This window comes from Pollachius pollachius, assembly GCF_949987615.1.
Source record: "Pollachius pollachius genome assembly, chromosome: 17".
NCBI lineage: Eukaryota > Metazoa > Chordata > Actinopteri > Gadiformes > Gadidae > Pollachius > Pollachius pollachius.
The window spans coordinates 21,081,613-21,098,837 of record NC_136950.1 but is presented as its reverse complement, the minus strand read 5'-3'; positions in this window follow the sequence as shown (position 1 = coordinate 21,098,837).

Sequence of the window (17,225 nt, the reverse complement as noted above, 5' to 3'; positions counted from 1 at the left end):
ATGGTACAACAGTGATAGCATTGGAGCAAAAGCTGAGTAATACAGACAGATAAAGTAAAAGATTAAAGGGTGTATAAAGAGAAAAGATGGTAAATGGAGTAAAAAGATTATAAAGAAAATTTATCTGGAAAAAGGAACATTTAAGAACAGTAATGTAAATGGAGATGAAACACGAATAACTGTCCAGGATATTAGAGACAGATAATAAAGAAGGCATTGAGAGGATTCAATTGGACTAAACAGCACACAGGCTATGGAGGAAATCAGCCGCAGACAGAAGATAATACTGCGAATTTGTATTTGTACCGAATGTTGAGGAAGCTTTTAGTTTGGGCCAAAAACATTCTGGACTTAATGGGGACAGAAATAAAGTCGTGCTTGAGCTAATTTTGGGAAGAAGGCCAAAAGAGGAAGCCTGGAAATCAAACTCAGCTAAGAGGATTAGGAAAGTAAACAGAGAGGGAGAGAGCGAGAGCGAGAGAGAGCGAGAGCGAGCGAGAGAGAGAGAGCCTTGTGGAGGCCCATCAGCCACCAGTGCGAGAACAGCAAAGTCAATTCAGGCCAGACCCGTCAATACGGTTCTCAGCAGTTTTCAGGGAGGTGACTTGACAGTGTGCCGTTGCATCTTTGAAAGGAGCAGTGCAGCTGTGAACCATCTGAGTGTGTGTCTACCACACATACAGTATGTGCAAACAACAAACACATAAACAGAAAAAAACACACACACAGCAAACAGACCCCTCAAACACCTCCACCTCCCGCGGGTTAAATAATTTAAAAAGCCCTGTTAAAACCAACAACACTGGGTTTTTCGAATCTGTTTGAAACACGGAAAAAAACTGCCTGAGGGGGCGGAGCCTGTGGTTCAGGAAGTGGGCCGCTAACACCTAGCTGCTAGATTAGTGGTTTCCAATCAGTGGGTCGCAAGCCATCAGTGGGCACAGCAGAGGAACCTCAGGGACGTGGGATTGGCACATTTAACATATTTATTTTTTTATGTTTATGAATTCATGCATGCCTCTGCCTCAATCCCTACCACCCATCCTGGTGAACATTCACAGGCCAAGGCTTGACATTTTCAAGGCTCTTGAAATGAATGGATTCATCTTCTGCAGGAAAACACATTCTATTCACGCATTCTACTCAGAACGTCGTGGATAAAGAGAGAGAAACCTCTTGAGTTGGCTGGTAATACAAAGCGATCTGAAGCCGAAAAAGGAGTAACCGAATCAAAGAAGTACGGTTCACGGTGGGGGCAGCGTAGCATCAACAAAGATCCACTAAAATGTCTGGAGATGAGCAGTTTTCTGTATCAATGCTTTTATAAATAATGGCACCGAAGTGGGCTTCGCTGATGAAAGGACAAAGGAATGAAAGTACATTTGGTTAGAAAAAATTGAGCTCACAGAAAATTCACATAGACCTGATATAGTAAATGTGCCCTAAAATAAAGTTCACTATGAGGAGGATTTACAGCAACAAACAACATCTTCCTGGTCATAAAGCAGAAAGAATCCTGAGAGTCCCAGGAGATACCTATGTGTGTGTGTTTCCAGGGACAGGTCCATGTAAATCTTTTCACACATAAACACTCTATGATAAGTGAAGACACAACTTCTCCCCATACACACACACACACACAAACGCAACAAGAGTGCTGCACGTGCACACTCACACACACAGTGGAGTCACTGTATGCACTGCACGACCTTCCAGAGCAGAATGATGCTTCATAACTGGTTGACAGTGTCTCTTTCTGTCTTGTTTCTACTCTCTCTCCTCCCTCTTTCTCTCCCCCTCTTTCTCCCTTCTATAGCAGGTTCTCTCGTATCTTCAGCTCTTTCTCCCCTCCCTCTATCCATCCCTATATCTCCCTTTGCTAGCTTCTCCTCTCTTTAGTGCTCACGTTTTCCGGCTCTCCCTCCATTTCTAGCCATCCATTTCTATTATCCCTCTCACTCCGTGTAACTCTCTCCTCAGATTTATCTCTCTCCTCCTCCCCTCCCTCTCTCCCTCCCTCCCTCTTGCTCTTTCTGTTCCTTTCTCTCGCTCATCCCCTCTCAGCAGAACAGGCACCTGTTTGTTCTGCCTTGTTCCGTCTTTCCGCACTGACAGACCCTTTCCAGTCTTATTAATTCCTCTGTTTGTTTCCCCCGCCGGGCTTCTGTGCCGCCGCTGGCGCAGGACACTTTTGGCCGCTACCGGAGAAGGACAAACATCTGAATCCCTTCACGATTCAGGTTTGAACGCCTGAAAGCGTGGCGGGGAGTCTTACAAACAAACAAACCACGCAAACACACACCACCCCTCCAGGCTCCTCCAGCAGAAGCTACCAAGCGCTCCTCATTGTGTTTCAGAGACACCGGTGCCTAAAAATACAGATAACAGCGGGGCCTCCGGGGCCCACCAGAAGACACAGGCATCCCAGAGGTTAAGAGGAAGTTTGTCCTCTTGGCAGCGGCGCTCCAGGCTTTATTTAGCTGGAAACGGGATGCCAGGGAGGTGAGAGAGGAACGGACCTCTCCTCTTCCAAAACGGGGGAAGGCCTGATCCCCCCCGACACACTCCAACCCGGCGCGCTACCGGAGTACTGAAAACACCTCCGCCAGAAGCCAACGCCGCCGCCAAAGCCGAGTCGGAATGGGCAAGCATTTAGTAATGTATGTCAGTTAATCAGTTTGTATATATCTATCTTTGAGCTAGAGCTTTTTTTTTCAAACCGCTATTTGCGGTTTGTAAATCAACTGTTTGTCAGTTATCAACACGAAGCCCAATATGGAGTGGAAAGGATTTCAATGTCAAAGCTTTTGCGATATTTAAAGTTAACATCAAACAGAGTTCACACTTTCGGCAACCTGGATATTCTCTCGTTTTTAGGATATCAACTGAAATGTCAACAAAAAAGGAAGTATTTTTATTTAACTCCTGAACATGGAGAAAAAGTTCCAGACTTTTGAGGGAGTCAGCGAATCGGAGGAGGAAGCGTAGGAGGAAATGGGGCAGTCCCTGTTTCATCTGATCTTCATCATTGAACAATTAGAACATTTTAAAAAAGCCACGAAACCCAAACAGTTTACCCACATCAAAGCATTCTGGCAGAAGTCCAGCTCAGCACAGAGGACTCGTTGATGGCCAGAGCTTTGATTTCACCAAGAGGCGATCGATGGCAAAGATAAGGACGAATTAATGAGGGATTAACTGGCTAAGGGACCCCTTAGGAATGCCATTCTATACCTATTCAGTCAACAGTGCCAGGACTTTCCCAGCCACATCCATCCCCATGTGGTTTGAAAACAAATTAAAACACTTTTTGGATCCGTTAGATAAAGCTTGTCTACAGGTCGCTAGTTGACCCGCATTTAATGGGTGGCTTGAGAGCACCTGGAAGGCCTACTGATTGATTGGAATCGATACTGCGTATACTCTAGGAAAGCACTTTTGATCAGCACCCATTCTCTACTCTCGACTGTTAGTTGATGTGTTCCGCCATTAGGGACATCAAAGTAATTTAATAAGCTACCAAAAATAGTATGCTATATATTTGCCATAGGCCCTGTCATCTCATATGTATGCAAAAATAGTGTCAGTATTAACCTGACATACCCTATGATGAAGGCTTTGCGGGTCCACACTCTGGAACGACTGATGGTAATGAGTCACCATGACAACAGATGACTGAGTAGCCCAGGCCAAGGTCAGCATTCCCCCACAAGCCCACCTGGAGCCTCTGATAGCTAGCTAGCTACACCTGAGGTCAAAGTGACATTGCATTGTTTTACCTTTCCCCGCAAGTAACAACGCAAGTTTTTAGGTACGTTATGCTGATTCAATTGGCTGGGATGAAGTTGAACCATGAAGGAAATACAGTTTGAAGATGGTTAGAACTGGTTTCCAGTTTGAACTGGTATAGCGTATAGGTTTTATTTTGGTTGGGTCTCACAATATGTAGTTTATCAAACCCTTCCTATACATGGCATCATCCCTAAACATAGCCCTTCCTGTTTTCACCAGCTTCCTGGTTCCAACATGCGGGGGGGGGGGGGGGGGGCAGAGCCCTTAACTCTGCCCTTAACTCTGCCCAGAGCCCTTAACTCTGTCAAAACAGAGTTGATGACCCCCAGGCGAGAGTCAGAGATATCATTGAAACAATGTTTCCAGTACTAAAAATATAGATATTAATGTTATATTAACCAAATCAACCACCAATCAATATTCAGCTTCTCCAACATGGAATTAAGATTCAGAGAGAGTTGAGCGTTAATTAGACTTATACAAATCTACAGGCCGGGAAAAAATACCTACAAACCAAAGTAGGAAACCACGTTCCAGCACGGACTTCACACACACAGGACCAAACTTAAAAACAAAGCACCAATGAATTGGAAAGAAAGAATTGCAACGTTTTCCCGTAAAAGAGACCATGTTATGAGAACGAAAACCCTTCGACCACACTGTCACATCAAACACAACTCACAGTGAAAGTATCAGCTCAGCTCGTTAAGTGCTGTATCGTTATAACAGGGTCTATTCAGGACACAGTTCCACATATGGTACACACACCCACATACACAAACAAACAAAAGGCCACCAACTGGAGGTCACCAGAACACCCCTCAGAAGATCAGCTGGCGTTATGATCAGCTGATATTCATCATGTTGCCGACACAAGGGAACCTTTGAGGACATATTGGGGACATGTGAGGTTGTCTAAAACAGATGAGACCGCTGAGGAGGCACTGGGGAACGTTAACACATATACTGTTATATGAGAGTGTGACGACATTCAGGGACATGTTAAAACATGAGGACACTCATGAGCTGGTTAACATAGATCAGGACTTTTGAGGGCACATGGGGAAAAACAAGGTCCTATTTAAGCAGATTTGGTAATGTGGGGACATGGTCCCAATGACGACGACGCATAATGTCACTTTCAAACATGTGGCATTTGTGGAAACATGGCTGCATTCAAGGACACATTACAACAGACAAGGTCGCTCAAAGGAACATGGTGACACATCCAAACCTCCAGACAAGGGAATCGGAGGACTCATCAGGACAGCCAAGGACACAACTGGAAGGGTACATTGGACTAGCCTTCAGTCTTAACTCTTTCCTTACATCTCCTTAACAAACAATGCACTGATAACCGTCTCACTCACACCTAAGTAACCAAACGACTAAGGAAATCCCGTCCGGTTGATTCAGCTTTCCTTGTTTTAATTTCAAGTCTTTTCAATGAACACTTCATGGCTTGAAGGCCTGGTGTTTGGACTGTCCCCGAGCAGAGGGTTAGTGTTAGTGGTGTGAGCGGCAGGTTTAACACCCTCCGTAGGGGAGTTATTATCTTAGCTGTGTGGACGGTTCAGCAGGCCAGTCCACCTCCAGCCTGTCACTCTCCGCTAATCAGCAGGCGATTGTGTTTATAAATGGTCTTCTGCCCGTCTGTTTGACTTGGGATTTAAATCTCTCTCTCTCTCTCTCTCTCTCTCTCTCTCTCTCTCTCTCTCTCTCTCTCTCTCTCTCTCTCTCTCTCTCTCTCTCTCTCTCTCTCTCTCTCTCTCTCTCTCTCTCTCTCTCACACACACACACACACACACAAACACAAACACATACAGAGACACACACCATTCTCTGAATACACACACACACACACACACACTTTTGGATGTCTACACGGATGACGTGTGCAGTGTCCTGTCCCTCTAGTTTAGAGGCAGGAGGGGAGATCTCCTCTCCCAGACCCCAGTGATCAGACACCTGCTGGGACCAGGGCTCTTGCCTGGACCAGGACTGGCGATCACCTAGGCTGCAGTCAGTTTCCAGGGACACACAATGATTCATACCGCAAACAAATATAGTACAGAACCAGCAGCAGACAGAACTGCCAACATGCCTGTCTGGGAGGATAGAGAGAAAACTGAAAGAGAAAGAAGAACTAGAAGTGGGAAATAAAAATAATTTGATTTAGAATAAAGAAGTAAAAAACAGAAAGTGTCTGTGCTTGGGCAAGCGCACTCGTTTGGGCGCTCGTGTGCATTGTGTCCATGTGTTTGTTCTTTAGTCCTCGCCCCTCTGTAGTGTTTTTTTCTGTACATGTCGCGTTAACCAGGCCCACCGCCGTCCCCATACATGAAGTATATTTAATCACTTCCTTCAGTACAGTGCTGACGCGTGTATACATCCACAACGGCGCCCCGGGCCGTGTTTGGCTCTGGCACCAGCTGTTGAGACTCCTCGTTGCATTACAGTACGACAGAGTCCAAGCGTCAGACATGTGCCCAAGGGCAGTCTCTCTCTCTCTCTCCCTCTCTCCCTCTCTCTCTCTCTCTCTCTCTCTCTCTCTCTCTCTCTCTCTCTCTCTCTCTCTCTCTCTCTCTCTCCACAACAACCATAATCTGACACTTCTAGTAAACTTCATCTGAAGTAAAATATGGACCACTCCCCTAGCCGGAAGAAGGCCCGACAAGCACTTATTTACCCCAATCACAGGATGTTTACAGGACCGGGATGAGCAGACTTCACGATCTGGGTTCACTTACAGTGAAAGTGTGTTGTTTTACGAGAGGCAATTCTTCCGTGGTCGTCTGTGGTGGTTTTCAATACAAAAGCCAGTGTGTGTAAAATTAATCTACGGCTGTCGGCCAGTCAAGTAGAAAACAGACTATAAGAAATAAAAACTAATCATCAAGAAAAACAAGTTACTTTCTACTCACGGGGGTACAGATTTGAGCTTTGTAGAGTCAGTGAGTCGTAGGTCTCTCTTGGAGAGAGATCTCGCAGGTTCGTACGTCTCCAACATCAACTGGAGGAGACCAGGAAACTGAGAAATATCGGAGCCAAGGCCGAAACACGCGCCAAGGCGCACGCCAAATCTGACACTTGAGGAGTGAACCCATTCTATTCCTCCCATCCACGTCGGCAAATGCGAGGAGAGGGATCCCGTTGCCACGGTAACGGCCTTGTTTTCCGAGAATATTTACAAGGTGAAAGTGAGTGGAAATATTGTTCTGAAAGATGGACTGTTGCTGACTGTTTTGAAACAGGACACACAGGGTGGTCTCGCACACACACACACACACACACACACAAACACAGAAATTATCTTCAGAGAATGATTTTTTTCCCGATTTTTCTGGCTCTCAATAATCAAAACCATTACCACCGAAAAATAAGAGGATTGTGATTTTCCCAAAAATCGAAATAGTGCAGCTCAGCATTTTCTAGCCTTTTTCTGCAGCTTTGAAGGAAGATCTAGTGGTAAGACTGTTCAAGTCCCATCCAAAGGGTTCTGGGTTCGATCCAAAATGTCTGAATTCTACCTAAAGTCTAACCATGCATGCAAGTCTACCCTATGCATCACTCAGCCAGGATGCCTTCAACCCCACCTGCTCCTTAACGACGTGCATCTGAATCGACTGTAATCTCCCTGGGATGAGAACCTCTCTGCTGCGGCACAAAAGACGCTTTGGGTCGCCCGGTGAAACACAAGGACAGGGATCAGATGACGAGATGTCTGCTTCCTCGCGACGCGTTCCCTGGAGAACGTAGGAACCCCAACCCCACCACATTACCTCACACACAGACACACACACACACACACACACCACAAGATTGTGGTCCCATTCATCCCCCCCCCCCCCCACTAACTCCGTCATCCCCTCCCATTCATTCCCTTCTGCCTCCTCCCGATATTGTAGATAAAGCGTGTTTAGGGGGTTGGGGTTAGAGAGTGGTTTTAGCGGTCGGGTTTTCCCATGTCGCCGGTAGCCAAAGTGGTGTTTAGAGCTAAATGGCAGACCCCCCAGACGAAGCCCCCCCCCCCCCCGGGCTGTGTAAACGGGAGTGATCCCCCTAAGTTTTACCATGAGGGGGGGGAACACAATGCACCTTTTGTGTCATGCAGGTTTCTATAGTGGACGCAGGCCACACACACATGTGTATTCACATGTGTATAACACTCACACAGGCATTTGATAACAAACACATGTGCACTGCACATATCTACACACACGCATAAAAACACACACTTGATTCCCAAACACACATGTGCACATGTTTGCTATGTTTGCACACACAAACACGACAATGTGTGCACACACTGAAGGCAACCCACACACAGAGTTGTCACATAAAGACAGACACATGCACGCAGGCACACACACATGACAATGTGTGCACAAACAGTCACTGCAGGCAACCCACACACTGAGAGTTGTCACACACTGACACACACCCCCCCCCCCCCCGCCCACACACACACTTTGTGTGTGTGTGTGTGTGTGTGTGTGTGTGTGACATACACGCACACACACACGTTGTGGCATGTGCATTCCAGTGGACTGACGCGTGGAGGAAGGGGGCCATCCAGGAGCCAAGGTGAAGAGTTAATGAGCAGAGAAAGTCAGGGTCCATCTGATGGAAAGTGACCTTCATCATGATGAAGAGAGACAAGGTGACCCAGTTAGAGAGAGGGAGCGAGAGGGAGAGGCACAGAGAGAGATAAGAGAAAAAAATAGTGAAAGAGGGAGAGATCATTCGTAAAATGACCACACTATTTTTATACTTTAAAGTTTTGTCATATTTTAAAAACATTAATAACAAATCAATTAATAATGTCCCTTTAACACTTATTATATTTCCTTTTATTCAAGTACTATTGTACATTTTTGTAAACTTATACAATTTAGAGACAGACAGACGGAGCCCACAGCCCCCATAACGTGAATTACGCGCTGCTACCGCGCTGTCTGTGAGTGAGCGCTCACGTTGAAGTGATCCAGCTCTGCACTGAGAGGCTGCCATGGAAAATAGAACAAGGCAGGGAGGACCTTTCAGCTGCTAATGAAGAACACATTGAAGAGCTCTCATTGATCTGTTAAAAATGGAAACGTGCGCTTTATCTTGGCTGGAGAAACGCGCGCTCAAAGTTTGTGCGGAAAACGCCGGAGCGCAAAAAGCAAGAGAGAGAGCGAAAGAGAGCGAAAGAGAGCTAGAGAGAGAGAGAGAGAGAGAGAGAGAGAGAGAGAGAGAGAGAGAGAGAGAGAGAGAGAGAGAGAGAGAGAGAGAGAGAGAGAGAGAGAGAGAGAGAGAGACGTACAGACAGCGAGTGACATATTTCATGTACAACTGAATTAGAAGTGATGTGGAGCTGACATCAGTGCTCAATGAAAAACCCTCGGGTTGGGATGGAGGGATGTTGAGGTGTGGAGATGTGGAGATGGAGAGGCGTAGGTATGTAGAGATGTTGAGATGGAGAGACGTAGAGATGTGGAGATGTGCACCGTGTGTTAATGTTCACTAAGCAGGAGGATGCGGTTGGTAAACAGACGCTCAGTTCGCTGGCGGGTCAGTGACGGCGGTCGGCCTGCTCCTTCCAGTGCCCAAACTAAATTAAAGTTGTCCTGCCGTAGCCCTGCAAGTTCCTCATTTCGGTAAACAAACTATAACTTTATTTGAATACAATTAGAAAAAGTTTGGAAGTGGAAATCCGAACTTTTGTGGCCATCTCATTTCTAAATTAACTTTTGCAGAATTTCCATTTCATTTAGATGAATGAAACAAAGTTCCATTCATGGTATCCTCCATTGTTCGGTCAAAGCAGAAGCCAAAGTATAAAAAATAACGCATACAAAAGTGCAGAAGTATCAGTCACCGACTCACCATCCAGTTGATACGCGGCGGACCAGTGAGACACCGAGAGAAATAATCCAACACACCAGAGGGAAGTCCTGCAGGACACAAGAAACGGACGTCAGTATGTTGCCTACCGAATGGACATTCCCAGCGTGGAGACAAATGCACAAACGGACCAGACGCGGTCCCAACCGCCCGATGATTCTCTTACCGTAAACACATCTTTGATGAGAATTAAAGTCCAGAAAAGTGGACGGGGTTCATGTGCGTTGAGGTCGGGGTTGCGGTGCCGAGAAGCCCGAGCGAGCTCTGCCTCTCCTGACTTATCTTTAAGGGGTTATTTGCGCTCTCCCTCCCTCTCTCCCTCTCTCACACACGCTCTCTCCCTCTCTCACACACGATCGCTCTCCCTCTCCTCCTGTATTTCTCTGCCTCTCTCTATCACACACGCCCTCTCTCTCCCTCTCTCCCTCTCTCTCTCTCTCTCTACCGGTGACTCCGCGGAGTCACACAAAGGCGTCTGTAGTGCGGCTCCACTTTGTAATCCGACCCCCCATCTCTCGGTGTGTGTCCATCAGGGCAGCAAACCTCCTCCCGTCAAATATTCCCACCGCTCTTGCAAATTAACACACTCCAGTCAAGTCCGCCTTCCTGCAGGTTTATGGGGTCGGTACCCGAGCCTGGCCTTTACAGCCCTTTAAATGTCCCCCCGTGCAGCCTTGGACTGAGCAGCAGTGAACGGAACTGGAGGTGAAATACCAAGCATCGTTAAGATTTTGATATCGGGGATTTTTATCTGAAGTGTTTCATTCAACCATCCATCCATCAAATGCACCTTTTCTTTTCACATTTTTTCTTACTGCTCTTACAAATTTCCTCTTATTTTTAGATTCAGTTTATTTTTTTCTAAATCACTGACAGCCACTCTATATTATATATTATATATATTATACAGTTCACTCTATATTATCACATGCCGAAAGGGAAACTGGTTTTAATTCACATACTTAAATATATTTTTGCAACGGCCGCACACACAAACACACACACACACACACCCATACACACACAGGTCTAAGGACTGGTGCCAGGGTGAGTGTGTGTGTGTGTGTGTGGGGGGGGGGGGGGGGGGGGGGAGATATGAGTGCGTTTAGAGCCGCTGTCAGACAGCCTCCACAGAGAGCGTCCCGCCACAGCCCGCCAGGGATGCCATGTTGGAGGTCGTCACGGCGATAAGCCTTCCTCACTTAGCAAACAGGTCTTCATCACTTAGCAGACATCTTTCACTTTGTTTCACTGAAGTGGTTTGTTGTCTGTGGCTAAAAAAGGATTTAGGGGAACACCCAAGACAAAGTGAGCAGGAAACAGGTGTGTGTGTGTGTGTGTGTGTGTGTGTGTGTGTGTGTGTGTGTGTGTGTGTGTGTGTGTGTGTGTGTGTGTGTGTGTGTGTGTGTGTGTGCGTGTTTGTGTGTGTTTATTCCAGGAGTATTATGACTAAGGGCTTACCAAGGTCTAGTGTGAATCTTCCGTATGTGTCAGGTGATGACTTAATAGAAAAAAAATATTCCAGACAAAATACCAAAAACATCTGTCTGTTTGTTTTGGTTGTGTGGCAGAGACACTTTTTCCACATTGTGAGAGTACATTCACTAGATTCACCGGCGCCATCGCTCATACCCGACTGTGCATCAACCAAAATCAGGTGTTCTCTACCACCCAGTCTTTCTTCCAAAGTAGATCATTAAAAACACTTTGAAACACCTTCAAAGTAAAGAATAAAAAGAGAACACGTGTCTCTTGTTTATATCTAAAAGAGTCAAGCCTCCAACGGCAGCCATTGGGAGGTATTTCCCGGAAGACGTTCCACAGAGGTTTACAAAGCTGATGGGCAGGAGTTTCATCGACACAACACGCGAAAAACAAACCTAAAAAACCGCTAGCATCTTCACTCAGAAGACCAAAGAATCCCATGGCTCCCCAATGAAAAAATGCATGTCAATCACGTTCTGTCATGTCTGGTTCATCTACAAAGATACTGCTGTGTCTCAATTTGAACACCATCGCTCATACACCAAGGACAGCTGTTTACATTTGTTTTCTTAAATGTATAAAAATGCATTTCATGTCAATCATTGAAGTTCCAGTTGTAGCAGCCACTTATGTGAAGGGGTTGTATCTACAATATGTTCTCTTGGATAGCGATTATTACATCATTTTTGTCTCAGAAATCAACCGAAATTCAACGTGAATTGATTCAAAACCGGAAGAGAGGTGAGAGGGGTTCTGGTGGGGGGCGAGGTGTCACAACCTCCCCCTAACCCTAACCTCACCGTTTCACAGGCAGAACCTGGGCATTTCTCCTCTGGGGTGTCGGTGGGGGGGGTCATGCCTTACATGGACCCCCCAACCCCCAAGAGGGCAGCTGGGGTGAGCGGTGGCATTCTCAGGCTACCTGACAAAGCTGGGGGGGGGGGGGGCTTAAAGGTCAGTGGGGCAGGAGGGGTGAGGGGTTAGGGGGTGTAGAACACATTCCTGGGTGTTAGGGGCGGTGGGGTTGTCTTAAGCTACTGCTGCTACTGGTCTTGAAGGGGTCGAGACCCTAACTGGAAATGTAAACAAGAGAAAAACCGCGTGGAGGCGTGTCCGATGGACGGGACCGCGACGCAGCGACGCCGTGAGTCGTTACAACAGGGGGACAATGTTGTGACTGTTTGGGTCGGATGTCTGCAGAAGTGGACGAGCCAGAACGCCTTACAGCAAGGGTACGACTCTACTCAAATTCATCCACTTATTTGAGTAAACTTCTTTGTTTCCTATTTTCCTATTTAGTTGTGTTGTGTTTTGTTTACCAGCCATGTCGACGGCCTCCACATGAATCCCTGCCGATTCACCGAAAGCAAAAACACACAAACAGACACTGCGTACCGCAACCCTGTGTATGTTTGCTTCTGTTGCCATTTGAGGAGACTTTTCCATCTGCCGCTGGTTTACAGGAGTGTGTACGTCTCTGAGAGACAGAGGATCTCCAGGACGAAGATACTTACAGGCCACGCCAACACTGGCAGCCAGTCCTCTCTATTGACTCACTGTTTCCCACCAGTGCGTCTCTTCTGTGGACGGTGACACTGGTTCGTCGCTGGTTGTGATGCTAGCTATGACGCAGGGAGTCCCAGGAGTTAATGATGTAATACTTGTTTTAATTTGGAATTAAGAGTATCCCTGCCCTGTAGTACTACAGTTCGTTTGAAACTATTGCAAGGGACAAGACCTCTCTACGTACTGGAAGGGAACCGCCACTCTCACGGCCCGACCCATAGATTACACCCGTGTATGCAAGAGAGTACTCTGAACATGGATAAAATACATAAAAAGTACTATAAATGTAATATAAAGACATTGAAAAAACAGGAGGGGTGGACTTTAATCCTACAGCTAAACCTGACATGAACTGGTTGGGGTGCCTAACTCACAGCCGTAACTTTCTGGGTTCCAACTCAAAGTCCACAGTCTACCATTGGGCGTCCTTTAGCAAACTACCCCAACCTCTACCGGCTTCTCATAGACATGTCAGTGAATTTACTTTGGATAAAAGCATCTGCTTGCTGACTAAAAGGTTACAAATGACTCCCTACCAAGTACGGCCATGTAAATGCAAGAGGATATGCTGAACATATAGTAGCCTACTATAAAGTACTCAAACTTGCGTGGGACGAGCCGTCTCTCTGCAGCCAAAGCAAGCGTTTGCCGACCTCTGGGACTGTGTGGGTCGGTCAGGGAGGAATGGCCCAGCCATGCCCACCTCTGGCTGGGGAAGAAGCCCTCCATTGATGCCCAACCACAGGGTCTGGGCACACCGTGTACCGCGCGGCCCCTCCGTCGTCATGCAGAGACTTAAAGGCTTTAAGGCTCATGTCCACATTGGACCGGTTCTGAAGGCTCGTTATTTACTCCCCTGCTCTGAAGGTCATAAAACTGTCTGATGACATGAAAGTGAGTCTGTTGCTTTAGGTGAGGGTTGACGCGACAACACCAAAAACAACCATACAGATGACATGATTTGCGTTTTTAAGCGATGTAACAATAATTGTGTGTGTTGTATCCATGCACTTTTATGTGCGTGTGTGTGTGTGGGTCTCTCTCTCGCCCTCTTTCTCTCTCTCTCTTTTCCCGTGTGTCCTGACGGAGCTAAAATCGTAAACAGTTCATTTACATATATTTCGATCTCCGTTCTCCGATGAAAGAAAAACAACGCAAATAGTAACCATGGCGATGTGGTCGGCTCCTTCCAGTCCACATTTCTCTCGGTAAACAAGGGAAACTTCCACCAAGCTTTTCCTCTCAGAGCCTTCTCCCCGACACACGATTTACACTTCTCCGAATCCCAGGTCGGTATTCAGGGAGGGGCGAAGAGAGCGAGTTTCCCCTTCGGTGAGATGTAAATATTATACTGTACGTTGTCACCTTCATGGCTCGGAGACTTGAGACACAGGGCGGTTTGTGAACGCCGGAGCGAAGGTTGTTACATTAAATTCACCTCATATCACTGGACTCTGTTACTTTAGCATTATTGATTTATTCATAAGTTTGTTTCAAGGGAGTTTTCTTACAATAGCCCTTGGTTTTTGACGTTGATAAAATGCCTAAATACATAGCAGCCTTTGCGACTTTTGCTAAGTTTATTCCCTCCTCTTGCAGAAATGCTGAGCACTTCTAAGTAGCAGGCGGTGAGGCCACATAACATAATCCACGTTTAATTCAGCATTCAATCGTAATCAGAGCTTCAGAGAACCATCTAAACAAGGCAATCTCACACCAAGCGCCTTAATCACACAAAATCCATACATGAGTTGATTAGGAGCACGTTTCCCTACTAAAAACGTCACTCATCACATTGTTTATTTCTTGTTGTCCGGGGGGCGGGGGGATTTCCCTCGTGTCGGCCGACGGGGGAGTGCTGACCCTCACGTTCAGGAAGGGGAACGAAGAGCTGGTGTTTATACGCGAGGCAGCCATGATGGATCAATTACTGCTCTTTGCCTGAATTACAGGCTCGCCGAACAATAGAGGGCTGGTGGTGGAGGCGCTCGAGTCAAGTGTTCAAGTGCTCGAGTGCCGTCTCTGTTCAGTCTGGCCAGATTTGGGGCTGAGAAAAACAAGGTAAAAAGTGCTGATCATGCTTCATTTCATTCGCTCATGTTGTTTGCAGTACCTTGGAATGCTTGGCCGCTTCCACACATTGGACTGGATAGAGTTGCAAATAAATTGTTTTGAGTTATTTTCTAGATTTTTTTTTAAATACCATTAAAACCATACGTAGATGGAAAGCACATGTGCAGCACTACCATCTTCTGGGCTCAGCCGTGCTGAGCCCAGACCTTTCTACTATTCTCTCTGTTGTGATCTTTAGCGGTATTTGGACAGGAAGGTGTCAGGAGGGGGGCTTGGGGGGGGGGGGGGGGGGGGGCGCTGATTCCAACTTAAAAGACAAAAACGTTTTGACACCAAAGTCTTTTTTTTGTATGCATGACATCGGGTTGTAAAATCACCAAAAGCAGCCTCCATGAAGCCCTATGGAGGGATCCTTTCATGGGCTGCAGGTGTGCCTGCGTGTACGTGCGAGCCTGATCCAAGGGTGTGTTGATGGGGTTTGACATGAGGCCCGCCGACGTCCAAATTCTACATCTACTTGTAGTTCATCCTCCAATATATCGGACTGGAAGTCATCCAGACTCTTAAATACATCCAGCGCTCCGGCTCTGAGAAGGTCCTGGCCAGAGTAGGAAACAACCTTACATTCAGTCCGACCTGGGTGGAGGAGAAGGAGGTGGAGACTGCAGAGGAGAAGGTGGAGGTGGTGGTGGAGGAGAATGTAGAGGAGAAGGTGGAAGAGATGATTAAGGAGATGATGGAGCAGCTTAGAAGAGTAATTCTATTTCCACATTGGGAGAGAAAGGGTCGTTGGCCTCGCAAATGGTGTACATGTGGAAAAAGGTGGAAACGTGAACTACGGCTCAGATATGGATATACCCTGTGGTTCTATGTCAACCCTGTCTTCACCGCCATGTCCACAGAGTCCCACAAGCCCATAAGAACCAAAAGAAAAATCACCTTCGCTGTCAGAATGTGAAACCTGGTCTTCAAGGAATACTTGCGTCAACTGCCCCTGCCTACCTCCAAGCATTAGTAAAGCCACACACCCCAGCTCGATCCCTCCGCTCAACTACCTCAGCTGGACGTCTGGTACCGCCATCGCTAAGAGCAAGCAAAGGTCGATCAGCGAAGTCACAACTTTTCTCTGTTTTGGGACCTCAGTGGTGGAACGAGCTCCCTACCGATGTCAGGATCGCAGAGTCGCTCACCAGCTTCCGCAAAAGACTCAAAACTCACCTGTTCAGAGTTCACCTCGACTCTGCATAGAAACCAATGCACAGCCACCATTGAATGTTGTACGTCCTGGCACTTGTACATTGCACTTATTCAAGGTACTTAATTGTGTAGCATCTACAGTAGCTGCTATCATTGCTTTACACAGGGAATGGGTTAGCCTAGCGGTTGTAATACTTGCACTTGGTTCTATGAACATCTTTACTGTACCGACAGTGATATATTGTTTCACTTCTTATGACAAATGTACTTATTGTAACAAATGCACTTATTGTAAGTCGCTTTGGATAAAAGCGTCTGCTAAATGCCCTAAATGTAAATGTAAATGTAATAGTACCATACCCAATGTCATATATTCTCCATTTAGCGTCACGCTTAAATCAGCGAACACATGTGATATTTAAACAACAGGAAGAGAGGAGAGTGAGATACACCAGAAGGTAAAAAGATCGCTGCCTGGAAAACCACTCGAGGAGCTGCGCTTAGATCCGAGGCCTGAGCCTGCTTATAGCTTAACAGATTCAAGAATGCAAAGCTCCTCAACAACTAGCTACATCGCCTCTGGGAACCTGCTCTCACTTTGTTTTATTTCAAAGAGCGATGGATGCTGGGGTCTGCATTAGATCAGCGTGAGGCCGATCTCACCAGCTCCCTTACGGCGTTGAAGGGTTTCAGCACCGGTGCAGCTGACAAAGTGTATGAAATAAATGTGATTATGTACCCTGGAAGAAGATGGAAATAACGTATGAATCCCCCTAAAGGAAAACTCTCTTTGAACCAAAACTATGGAGTGTTTTACCTCGGAGATGTAGGATAGGGTTCTCAATAAAAGTACAATAAAACCTCAAGGTTTTCTGAAATATAAAACAAAAGAACCCAAGCCCCTGGATGATGTAGCTTTGTAGATGAAATGGATGTCTCATAAATTTCCCCTTACTTATCAATAAAGCTTTATTGCTGACAGCTGGTGCTGTGTCCATTAAGATACAAAACTGAATTGGACAAACCAGTATGAGATAGGCCAGGGATGTTCACCATCACTGGATGACAACCAGGGAAGGGTGTGATGTGCGGAAACCCAACCGCAGTCCTCCAAGATTAATTCCTTTGGGGGCTGTTATTAGACTCAGTCGAGGAAGCTAGCCCTTGCAATTCTGCATTCTTTATCCTAATTGAGAAATGTTTGGCAGTGAGATGATGATTAT